A 12,845-nucleotide genomic window follows, 5' to 3' on the forward strand; every position below is an offset into this window, starting at 1 on the left:
TCAAACTTCTTAGGTCCGATTGTGGGACAAATTTTGTGGGTGCCTGCAAAGAGCTGCAAATAGACAAACAGGGCTGCTACAACAGCAAACTAAACAGCTTTCTTGAAGACTCTGGCTGCAAATGGCTATTCAACCCCCCACATGCGTCACATATGGCTGGCTCCTGGGAGCGAATGATTGGGGTCACACGCAAAATCCTTGATGCAATGCTCCTAGAACACAGGAATGCAAAGCTTACCCATGAAATACTAGTGACCTTAATGGCTGAAGTCACTGCAATAGTGAATGCTCGTCTGTTAACAGCAGTTTCTGCAGATCCAGATAACCCAGTCATCCTTACCCCAGCCATGCTGCTCACGCAAAAGGTTACGACCCCACCAATCCCACCAGGTCAGTTTGGAAACAGTGATCTGTTCAAAGCTCAATGGAGGCGCGTACAATATCTCGCTGATGTCTTCTGGAGACGATGGAAAAAAGAATACATCTCAGGACTTCAGGACCGCCGCAAATGGAAAACAGTAAAGCCTAACCTACAAACAGGAGATGTTGTTCTTTTAAGAGAGACACTCGAACATAGGAACAACTGGCCACTTGGACTTATCAGCAAAACCTTTCCCAGTGAGGATGGGCTTGTAAGGAAGATAGAGGTGAGGATTTTCCGCAAGGGTGAAAACAAGTGCTACATAAGGCCTATAAGTGAGGTTGTGCTATTGGTGTCTAAGGATTGTACTTAGAAGCAGAAACTTTGTTTCATTGTATGTCACTTGCCTTTTACATGTTAGTTGAGGGTGACATTCCATGGATGTCAGGCGGGGAGTATTCTGCCCCTCGGTTGTTACTTTGTTGGGTTTCTTTGGCTGGCGCATTTCTCAGGTTTCCCAATAGTGGGCAGTATTACCCCTTCAGTTTGTGGCTTCTTCTTTGGTTGTTTGGTGTGCGCTACACTGCCCCCTTTGGTGATGTGTTGTAAGCAGCAGGCAAAGTTCACGCGGGCAGTGTGAGAAAATGCATGGAGCAGAAAACAAGCTGCACAACTTTAAGCCCAGTTTACATCGTTGGGGAGTTTGTTGAGCCATAATCTGTAAGTAAGCAATGTCTAACTTCATTTTCTGTAAGATTGTTACTTTCATGTTACTTAAAAGGTTATTTGAACGTATAAGGAAAGATGTTAATGGTGAATGTAAAGCATAAGGAAAGCTATGTTGCTAACTTCTGTTTTGTTTACAAAATATGTTGATACTGATGCTACGTATTATTTTACTGTATGTTCACAGTCTTACAAATTAAAAGAGGAAAAAACGGTCTTCAGTTAAAGACACAAAGACAAAGCGATGTGTCCTGTCGTTCCTGGAACCATCTCCTCTTATGTTAAGCTCGCTGCATAGGGTGAATAGCCATACATTCACCTGAGGGCAGCAGAAAAAGGTAAGACTGTAAAAGCACTTAGTTAAAGATGCTTAGTTAAACCAGCCTGTGCAAATTTCATTCAATTTGTATAAAAAAATATAACAACAGAAGTCTTGAGTGTTCAAACCTTTTGATAAGCTTCAGCTCAGAGCGCTTGGAAAGCAGATAGTAGAGGATAAGAGCAGACACGAAACTGGTAATTAAGTTAAGAATCAAGCCCTTAACAGCTTGCCTGTATCCAGTACTTCACTCAACAGTGTAACAGCCAAACTGCACCTGTGTGAGTTCATTGTGGGAAGCGAGTCTCTGAGTGTGTGAGAGAAGCAGCTGCAGCAACAGAAGAGTGAATGCCATTAGCAGTAGTTACTTTAATCAGCCGTAAAGTGTGCGGATAAGCAGAGTAGTTACCGAGAGGGAAGAAAGAGTGATAAACTTTTTAAAACTAAAACTCATCACCAGTATAATGTGACATCTGTAATTCTGACTCGAGGTGATTATAACAGTGAATATTTTGTCATCTGAGTGAACTCAGAGCCATGCTTTATAAGTTCTTTCTTACCACCAAGTTGATTCGAACAGTGACAACCAGTTTTAGCCAGGAGGGGAACTTGGCAATGATTTTTGTGATGAAGGATGCAATGGTGTCTCCATAGTCTGGTTTGTGGAACTCCGCTTCATTCAGCCCGTCTATTAAGATTATGTAATCTTCCTCTGGAATCCTTCGCTCTGCAAAGACATTTACAAATAAACTAAATATTAAAATACTATGAAATGAGATTAGTGGTCTCATACACGATGAAAATGAAATAGTGCAATATACAACTACAGTGTTTTACCTTTCCGAAGGTTGGCCAACGGTTCCAGGACTCCTCTCCGGAAAGCAGCCATGGGGTCTTGGACACAGGAGCGCAGACTGAGCATGCTCTGGAGGTGGGGCTCTTTCAGCAACAGCTCCCGGTACGCACTCAGTTGATGAGCTCTGCACAGAAGGGCTGCGATGCTGTGCACAAATTCTGGGACCAAGCAAGTGTACGTGTTATCTGCCTGGCAATAATGATAAGCCACCACCTGGAAGACAAAAGGAACGAGAACAAACGCGAGTGAAGCCATTGCTTTTTGAGAATCAGGAAGAATTAAAAATATGATTCACTGACTGATGGGTACATTTGATAACTTTAAAGCGTTTACAAACACCAACATCTCTGGTGACTGAAAAACTACCATGACAAAGTAAGTAAGTGAGGCTTTTGATACCAACAAGCCTCCATAAAACTACATATTATCTCTACAATGTCAAAGACATGATTTTATCCTTTCATTATTTCACACAGAAGGGATGATGAAGAGATTGGGCAACGGATGAAAAGCTATAAAAAGAAGTGAGTAGATCCCAGGTGGATATCTAAAGGTAGAATCTTCTGTACCTGAGCAGGTTTCCGCAGCATTCAAAGGAGGTCTGATTTAAAAGGAAAATGTAGGGACAGAGGTGGAGAAGAAGGAAGATGACTGTACTAATTACAGTCCAACCTGGAGGAGCTGACACACTTCCAGGCCCACAGGAGGAGGAGCAGGTGATCGGTTCCTCTGACGGCTCAACCTCAGCTGTTGCTGTTTAGTTCTCCACAGAAAACCGATGACCAGCTTCTAGAAAAATGACTAAAGCCTCAAGATATGAGACTTTTTTTTTTTAACATTTAGCATCAATAAATGTTTTGGACCCAAACTTCTCCCCACAGCACAGATCTAAATGCATATTTATGGTTCTTTCTTTTTCAAATAATAACATATAACTCACATGCCAATAAAGGCACAATTAAAGCTAGCGCAAATTAGAAAAGAGGGAGGTAAGATTTTAAAAATTATAGCTGAACTCCCTGGATGTATATAACCCATCTTTAGTAAGGAAAACATGTGACATCCAGTCAGAAGATGGACCAACTGAAACAATAACACAACCACTGATTCACATCTTCTCCAGAAACTGTCAAAAATCACGACCACCAGAATTTTTCTCTGATGTTATGCTTTAGCCTAAAAGCAGCAAACGTCTGAGAGAAGTCCGAACACTCCTTTCTGTCATTTTTGCGTCACGCGTTTTTTGAGCTTCATCACAAATGTGACATAACAAAGAGGGAAACTGATATATTGAATGCCTATTATTGTACAAAGTCAAGTAACCTGCTGTGTGCATGAACACAACTCTTAATAAGCCCCCTACTGCAGTGATGATTTAATTTAGCATACAAGTCACGCAGACTACCGCCTCATCAATGAGCAATACGAATCTCGACACACGATGATGCAAGGCTCTGCAGTCAAACCTCGGTAGCTCATCTGCTGGCAAAACAATAAATGCATTTTCAGAAATGTTACCTAAAGGCACGTCTCGATAATAAGAATAAAGCAGAAAGGGTAGTAGCCTCAGTGCTCCTGTTATGAGACCACTTTTAAATCAATGATTAAAAAAGCACTGGCAGAATCTGACAGGAGCTGCTCAGCGTTGCATCACACATCACAGGAACAGAGCCCCTGTGAAGGCGCCTATTGGAAACACTTTTCACCATAATTGGCTCAAGAGATACTGCTTGAGTTTCACAGACATTTACATGAAGCTCACTGCATTACCCTAGCTGTCTGGTGCATGAACTGTCCCCTTTGACAGGGTCACTAATTAGGAGGCCTCCCTGACAGGATAAGAGTATTAAATTCTAAAGGTGTTAGAAGGACAACAGGTTGTAATCAGTACCATTAAACGCAGCAGAATCAGTAGGAGACGTCACATCCACTGAGAAAGTCCTTCACAAAGCTGCCACCTATTAAATTACCTTACAACCTACCATCACAGCACTATTCAAACTCAACTGACTACAACAGTGGATCACAAATCTTCTCTGAATCCCGGTGGCCCCCAATCATCTTTATTAGACCTGCTACAAGGCAATAGCAGTGCCAAAGTCATCAAATGGTGCTTTTAGCAAGCAGTATTTCCAAAATGTAGTGAACGTGCACCTGCTATGTGACTGAACCCTCAGCAACACAAGAAGAGGTGGTGCGAGTAAAGATGCGGGAGTGAAAAATCGACAGAGAAATTTCAGTGGAAACAGAGCGAACAATTCCAAAACTAAAATAAAAGAGTCGTAGGCAAAAACCGCACACTGCTTAGTCGGCGTGCATCGAGAGAGGAACATTTTAAAGTGAAACATCGAGGACTTGTCTGTCCACTTCACAAGTCTGAAAGAGAAAGATGTGCAGAAATATGCTCAGTGTCTGGTATGCATGTTTGGGGGGGGGTTTCGGTCACAGACAAGTGGTTAACAATGTTACTGACGGTGTGGGGGAGTAACAGAACACATGTAAAGCTGTTACTGTGCAGTACTTTATATCTTGTGAAAAATGTTGACAAGCTTATACAAGAAAACACTTAATCTTCTGCTCAACAGCGCTGACACGTAAACTTCCCAGAGAGGCAGTATTTAGACTTTATTTTGCGATCCTTGTAACGCCAGAAAAATCAACAGATGGAATATTCATCTGTCAAAAAAGTAAGCACTGTCCTCAGTAGTCAGTGTTGCTCCGCTTCATGGAATTTTGAGGATCCTTATCATGTTCAAACATCCCAGTTCAACACTTGAACAGGCGGCCTTACAATATATTTAAGCACCTATTTGAAGTTGACACAGGAACGGATACCAACCAGTAATTAAGCAGTAGTAGTGCCATACATGTCGGTATAACTGATAGCCGCCTAGATAAATGGTGTTGCTATTTGAAACGTGTGTTGATGTTTGTAAATTCCTAAATGACGTCTAATATTGATGAAGCTGGCTCTGTTTGACGTTGGTGTGTGTTTACATTCTGTGCTCTCAGGTCATGGCTGACAGGGCTCGCTGTGGGTTGTTGCTCCCTGAGGAGGTTCTAATCACTGACTAGTAAACTGCAACCTACCCTTATTGTTATGTATAATTTTATGCATCATTCAACAGAATATATCACAATTATCTGTGGTCACTATTAAAGAGGAGTTTTCAGAAGTCAGACTGAAGCTGTTGTAGAAGTACTTGGTAAAACCTGAGATGCTTTTTGGTCGATTTTCCTTCTTTTTCCTTTTTTTTTTTTTTTTTTTAAAAAGAAAGGAAGAAACAACAAATCCATCCATCAAAAACAAAAAATAATCTACTCACTGTTGAAAATTGTTAAAATTACTTTTTTTGATCCAGTGCACACACCAAACATTTTTTCCCTGAGTAAACACCACCATAACTAGTGCAATCTTTTTTCAGCTTCTTTGATTCCTGCTTCTTTGTTACTGTGAGCTCTCTTAGATGTTGAAAGGCGCACCTTTGCAGCCAGGCGTTTGACAGCCTCCTCCCTGTGCCGCTGCATCTTCCTGGGCAACTGCTGGTCCTCAGTGTGTTGGCAGCACTGGATGGTGGAGTGGGCTGTGGAGGCTGGCTGAGAGGAAGTTCTGTGCTTTGTCCTGGGCCAGCTGGAAGACATGCACATGGTCACCAATATATAAAGTTATTACATTAATATAAACTAACATCTCTCTATATATGTATATGCTAGCATTAATAACATTAGTTGTGTGTGAGGGCATTCTTTTGTAAGGTAAATGTAATATTAGTCAACTTGATTTTATATTGCCAACGAATATATAATTACTTCCCTCCCACACTTTGCAAGCTAATGTTGAAATGAAATTATAATAACATTAGCTAAACACGAGCAGTTAATGTAGTGCTCACATCCAAAGGCAAATACTAAAACTAATTACTTTTCGGGGAGGCGCTGGGACTGTTGGAGGCGATCTGACGCATGCGTCCTCCATGGCAGCTCAGCGCCACAAGTCGGGAGATGATGGCCGTCTTCCCATACCCCACGCTGCCCACCACCACAGCACCGTGGTTCTCTGTGGACTCGCCGGCCTTCAGGACATCTTCCAGATGCTGAAAGAGCCAATCTCGGCCCACAAACACAGAATCTGTGGTGATGCTGGGAACCTCGAACAGCAAAGGTTTGAGCATGATGTCCACGGGTTTGTAGGGAGCAAAACGCGCTGAAGGAAACGGGAAAAGAAATGAAACAGATTAAAATTGTTTACACTACTTCTATTTTTTTTCCCCATGTCTCCGGGAAGTTAACAAATGATTACTTCTTTTAAATGCTGGAAACTTTACTGTAATAAATCGTTTTCCGTTGCAGTTAACCTACAAACATGCTTTGAGCATCTCCCGCATTCTTCTTCCCAGAAGGAGCCACATACATGAAAAACCCTGAACACTGTAGAGGATACATTTTCAATTAAGTGGAATCAGAGTGAAGACCTGAAAGAGGACTCTTATCTGGTCTACTTCAGTACTAATTAGATCTCATAACACTTGTTAACTAACATCACTAAATGACTGCTACCTTTAGTGCTAATGCACCTTTCAACATTACAACTATCACTGCTGTTAGCTGCTAGTGTTTTCACCTTGCGAGTTTGCCTGTGTTCACAAAAGCCTATTGTAATTGGAGGGGCAGTTGAGAGTGTTTATATTGGCAGGTGTAGGTCTGTTTATGTTTCTAGTGCCCTACAATGAAACCAAAAAGCGAACGAGCTGGTTCTGAGACACTTGAAATGATCACCACCTTCTACTATACCAGCAAAATAAGTACAGTGTTTGAAAAACTCTAACTTGAGCAAAAGGAGTATCGACGGGAACTAGAAAAAGAGTTATCTTTTATTAACCTCTCTTTATTGGATCCCCTTAGATTTCAAATCCATCTTCTTGAATATAAAGCCCCTAATGACCATGACTTGCTTTTTCAGTATCCTAAGCCGGAATGACAAGCAGAGGCTAAAGCTGCTTCGCTCCTGTGGAACCAGCTGGCTGTTTAGGGTTGGGAGCCAAACCCAATCTCTAATTTTAAGATTAGCCTCAAAACCTTTCATAGATTTATAGTTAAAGCTCGCTCAGCTAACGTCTGAATCACCCCTTACTTATTATGCTGCGACAGGCCTTTGCTTTCAGGAGGCCTCACATGGTGCACCGACATCCTCACCTCTTCTCCATTTCATTGTTCATGCATGTCAGTTTGTGTATTCTCTCTCCCACAGTTGAAGCTTTTCTCCTTCTCATCTTTTTTTCCCCCTTTCTTTTCACTCTCCTCTCATGGCAATCAAACGAGTGCTGCTCATCCCGAGTCTAGTTCTGTCGGAGGGTTCGCCCAGTCAAAAAGGAAGTCACTAAATGTTGCTCAAATCAGAACTGTAAGGTCCTCAGCGTACTAGGTTGAGTTTCCTAAGATGGCACATGTTGGGATTTTTGCAATATATGAATACAACTGCAATGAACTGCACTGAAATGTTGACCTACTGTTGCAAAATTTAGGTAAAGGTGGTGCCATCACACCCAAATCTGAAAAACAAATACCATAAATCATATAGATAGGGCTGGATCAGCTGACCCTGAATCCTCCCTTAGGTATGCTGCAATAGGTGTAGGCTGCTGGGGGATTCCCATGATGCATTGAATATTTCTTCTTCAGTCACCTTTCTCCCTCAAGATGTGTTAATAGACCTCTCTGCACTGAATCATACTTGTTATTAATCTCTGGCTCTCTTCAACAGCATGTATGTTATCCTGTCTTCCTTCTCTCTCTCCAACCGGTTGCTACAGATGGCCGCCCCTCCCTGAGCCTGGTTCTGCCAGAGGTTTGTTCCTGATAAAAGGGAGTTTTTCCTTCCCACTATTTCCAAAGTGCTTGCTCATAGAGGGTCATATGATTGTTGGGTTTTCATCTGTATGCGTTATTGTAGGGTCTACCTTACAGTATAAAGTGCCTTGATGCGACTGTTGTTGTGATTTGGCGCTGCATAAATAATACTGAATTGAGTTGAACTGAATCTCCCATAAAATTTATAGAAAAGAATCCAATTGTTTAAGATTGTTGCGTATGTACGAATTCATGTAGAAAAAACCTGCTCAGAACCACTGACCATATGCTTATGTATCAGCTTCATGTTTGAGACTGAGTGAAAATGAAAGAGGACATTTTCAAAAGGAAGACTAAATAGTCTGCGTATATATCCAGTGATGACTTATTCAGTAATTCATGTTCCCATGAAATATTTAATCTGCAGGATCTCTCAGAGGATTCAAAACACATAACCAAGATAAAAGTTAGCTGGGAAAAAAGGCATGATTTAAAAGCCAAAAAAAGGCTTTTGAGGATAATGTTAATACCCATAAGTGCTGCATTGTTTACATTGCAGTGTTCAAGTATTTGCACAGTTTTGTTGTTGGCTCTGCACTCAGACGTGGTACTTTGGAAACTTCAGAACTACCGTTGGCTGCCTATTAACTTCAGGGTTTTTCAGAGTCATACCACATAACATTATCCTATGTACTGCGATATTTTACACGTTTATTTTACAAATATCTCCCCTGAGTGCCTACAGCAGTAGTATGAATAGCCCAGTCACCTTTAGCGTCCTGAGGGGGCCTTCCTCCTGTATTATGCCAGGGTAGGCGAATGGATGTCCGGAGGGGGGTATTGCGCTGTTCATCAAGAAAGCTCAGGTCTTCAAGCTTTGTGGAACTGGTGGCTGTAGACAAGAGAGAAGACATACACACACACACACAAAGAGTGAAGCTGACAGTCTAGTACCTCCCGAGTACATTTGTCATCACAACTATAAAGAGAAAGACAGAAACACACACTAGAGTAAAACCTTGTGGCACTTATGCCATGTCTGAGGGTGGATGAGTGAGGAAAGAACAAAGCCAGTGCGCTCTGACATTTGCAGGGGCAGTGTGAGCAGCTACCAGCATATACTGTGGCAGGAAGAATAGCAGTATTCTAAAGTCAAGAGCAATATGCACCGATTCTCTTTGATTTGAGCTGACAGCTGGACACGATATAGCAATGAGAGGTCCATCCCCACAAGCACGCCTGCTAGGCTGTACGGAGAGGGCAGATTACCTTTACCTTTCATAAAACTACAACGAGTTATAGAAATGCTTCACCGCGGGTTTGGCACTCATCACTGTCAATCTACAGGACGCACAGGTGTAATCTCAGGACTTTTGTGTACTACAAACTACAATATCTGTAAGTCATTTGACGTGAAATGAAATAATAAAATTAATTAAAACCAGATCACAACTTGAGTTGTTATGGAGTTCAAATCTACTGAGATTTCATTAGGATTTAGCTTCATTTTGAAGCAGAGAGAGAACAAGTCTCAAAGCAGGCAATGATTTCCATCCCCAAACACAGGATATCTCCTGAAACTACTAGTCTACAGATTAAAACCACTTGATGAGCCAGTGATTACAACTCAGCTTTTAATTTGAAGTCTAAGACACGGTCTGTTAACATAATAAAAATGTGCATTAGTGCGGCGAGGCCTCTCCTCCAACTGCTGCTCGTTTTTCAACTATGCTATCGCCGTTGCGATCCACGCTCTCCTGGGCTTAGTGAAGAGCAGAATCAAAGCCTCTCTTCTTCTTCTTTATCAATATCAGCTGGGAAAGACTGTCACTAACGCTCACTTCACTCCCTCACTCGGTCGCTAACTTACTCTCCGGAATGTCCCGCTAATTAAAACCGGTCTGCTGGCAACGGGAACTGAGGAAGCTGCCATCAACGCAACTTTGACTGGAACAGGAGAAGGGCCTGATGTTACTTTTACTGCAGTGCATTGTGCATACACAAACATCTACACTGGATAAAGCTTAAGGAATTGCAAACAAAGAGAAAAGAAAACAATAAAAGCAAACGCGCATGACCTGGAAGACCTTTTGCTGTAAAGCAAATGCCACTTTTCATCAGCTACAACTACTTACATCTAAGACCAAAGCAAGGAAGGATGGTGGGAATTCTCAAAGCCCTCTCTATCTCCCCAGTGACGAGATACTTGGGCAGGCATACAGTCAAGTAGGCAGGGTGTAAACTCACAGCTAAATCTCTGGAGAGTGTTCCCAGTGGACGAGGGCACAAAAGCGATTCCTCCACCCCGGTGCTCCCATGCCGGCACTCTGGCAGCCGAGCCGAGTGCTTGGCTGCTTCCTCTCTAGTGTTCAGTCAGTCACAGCACCCACAGCATTAGGCACTTGCTAAATGAACGCGCTGCCTTCCAACAGAGCATCACCCTCTCTACAATTTTAACACGTATGCGTACATCATCTCTGTCCACATGCTGCACGTACACACACACACATAAATAACTCGGTATGCAAGCAGCAGAGGGGGAAATTGAGAATATTAGAGGAAATATAAACGGAAAACCAAGAGATTCACTTCGCAGTGGTTGATTAAAGTTTGTTATCCAACGGCTGCAGTATTAATCAACAATCCAGACTGCACAGAGATGGGGTTAAAAGAGGGGAATGTGGAAAAAAATGAAGGCGAAAAAGCAGCAGACTCATAAATGAGTGCAACAAAGAGTATCACGTGGATTTTGTGGGAGGTATGGACAAGACTCAAAAGAGAATAAAGAGAAAAATCAGCTTTATGCAACAAATCGCCACTAAATCCTCATGCTGACACAGGAGGGCCGCAAGATGTCAGTCTATTTCCCCCCCTTCCTTCTTTGTTTTGCATGGAATAAAAGAAATAGCACAGTAGAGCTTTATTCAACAGACACGTAATACCGAATTTGACTTGCTAAAGGAGCTGCATAGCTGCATAGACTCCTTGATTCACGTCCGTGGCAGACAGCGCACCCAGCACCATAACTACATTTCTCTTTTGTTGAGTCGTTATCAACATTTTTTCCCAAGGCCAAGATTTCCCACACGATTCCTCCTCATCCCTCAAATCCTCCCCTTCATTTCTTCTCCTCTTTTTACTCCCGAGTTCCCTCCTATTCTTCCTCACCTCTACTCATTGATAAAACATACATATGATACCTTGAAGTCTGCACTTGCAGTCACTTTGAAGCTGCACAAATGTGTCAAGACTGTATTCTGATGAAAATGGGATTCTTTTTTCCTCGGGCAGATCTGCCCTTTGAAAACCCCCTGTTCTGTGTTTCCCATGACAGAACAGAGAAGAGGACTGAGCTCCTTTGCTCTAACCACCCCCACCCTCCCTCCCCAACTTGACTCCCTCTCGCCTCCTTACAAGGTGAATCTACTAAAGAGGAGAAGGGAGTCAAATACTCCCTTCACATATCTTCCTGTTTTTATAGTAGCCAGTTACACTTTACCCATTTTGTGATTTTGTATGAATAAATCAGTTCTTGGCTGTTCTCGGCTTATAGCCAATGCAAATACCCATTTTCCTTTTATTTGGTTTGATTTTGCTGGTATAAACACGCCTTAATAGCTTTTCATGACGAACGTTTGAACATTCAGACACAAATGAGAAAATCTGATCCCTCATATCGATAAACGTTGTTTTATTTGCAAAGAGGCTGATATCAGCACGCACTGATGTTTGGTCCATTTGTCTGCCTATTACTCCTAAGACCCGAACTCTTCCACGGCATGCATTTTTAATTTCTCTTTGATATTTGGTCACATTGGGGCCCGATGAATGTAAAAACAAAGAATTACCAGATTTTCTTTTTAACCTTATTTTTGTTCTTTTTGAAAAATAAGAGCCACATATGAGGATATTAGTTTAAAATTTTGAGAGAACAGTAGCAGTATAATGTCCTCATAAGTGGATATCAGGCCCTTGTAGAGCAGAATTGAGTATTTTGGTCTAAATAACCCAAAATGTGATGTGGTAAATATTAAGGGATAATTATTATTGTAATAATTGCATAGCCTTATGCTAAGATCAACAACATTTACTTTAAAAAAAAACAAACCACCACTGTAACTGCTCCATAAGCTATTTCATATATATAAATGCCTCTGTGGTTAGCTAACGCTCTGTTCCTTTTAAGATTGGGCATTTGATAAGCCCTAATCTGTCAATGGAGTGCCGAGCACAATTTTAAAAGGGGCTTTCAAACGGATTGATCTGTAACAGATTTTATTTTTCTCCTGCTGTGACAGCTGGACCAAACAATTCTCTGAAAAAAGGGCACGTTAGAAGATGTCTCTGTGACCTTTTCATGCTCGAGAAAATGAATGGGCTTTCTTTCCTCTTTTTGTTTTCATTTTAAACTCTGCACTAAACAGATCAATATATACATGAAGCCAGAAGCAGAAGTGACTCCCGTGTCTACCTGGAGACATCGCACACACTGTTGGCATGTCTTTAAACATGATCACACAGCCTAAAACAATACAATAGACCACATGGTCTCAGAAACTACCGGGAAAGACAGCAAATGAGAGCAAATGAGATAAATCAGTGTGAGATTATTAAATTTAAGGGCTACGCCACCTTATGAGTTTGTAATTACTGTGTGACCTTTGCAAACATCTTTAAATCATAGGTTGTATTTATGTGGAAAAGGTTAAGATGATTTTAGTCGTTCTAATAAAACA

At 41.7% G+C, this 12,845-nt stretch overlaps 1 protein-coding gene and 1 pseudogene across 2 annotated transcripts in view; both read right to left on the reverse strand.

The window, feature by feature from the left end:
• The window catches only part of LOC113015973 (NACHT, LRR and PYD domains-containing protein 12-like), a 748,422-nt gene that overhangs the window by 78,679 nt on the left and 656,898 nt on the right, over positions 1–12,845 (reverse strand). The window lies entirely within an intron of this gene.
• LOC145426186 (protein TANC1-like) overlaps positions 1–12,845 on the reverse strand; it is a 50,109-nt pseudogene that overhangs the window by 31,882 nt on the left and 5,382 nt on the right. Inside the window, exons 3-7 of the transcript XR_013906909.1 lie at positions 8,879–9,001; positions 6,185–6,466; positions 5,746–5,893; positions 2,244–2,475; positions 1,967–2,133 (exon numbers count right to left, since the gene is read on the reverse strand). The product of XR_013906909.1 is annotated as a protein TANC1-like (transcript). The remainder of the gene's footprint in view (positions 1–1,966; positions 2,134–2,243; positions 2,476–5,745; positions 5,894–6,184; positions 6,467–8,878; positions 9,002–12,845) is intronic.

The sequence above is a fragment of the Astatotilapia calliptera genome, chromosome 3 (assembly GCF_964374335.1).
Source record: "Astatotilapia calliptera chromosome 3, fAstCal68.1, whole genome shotgun sequence".
Taxonomy (NCBI): Eukaryota; Metazoa; Chordata; class Actinopteri; order Cichliformes; family Cichlidae; genus Astatotilapia; species Astatotilapia calliptera.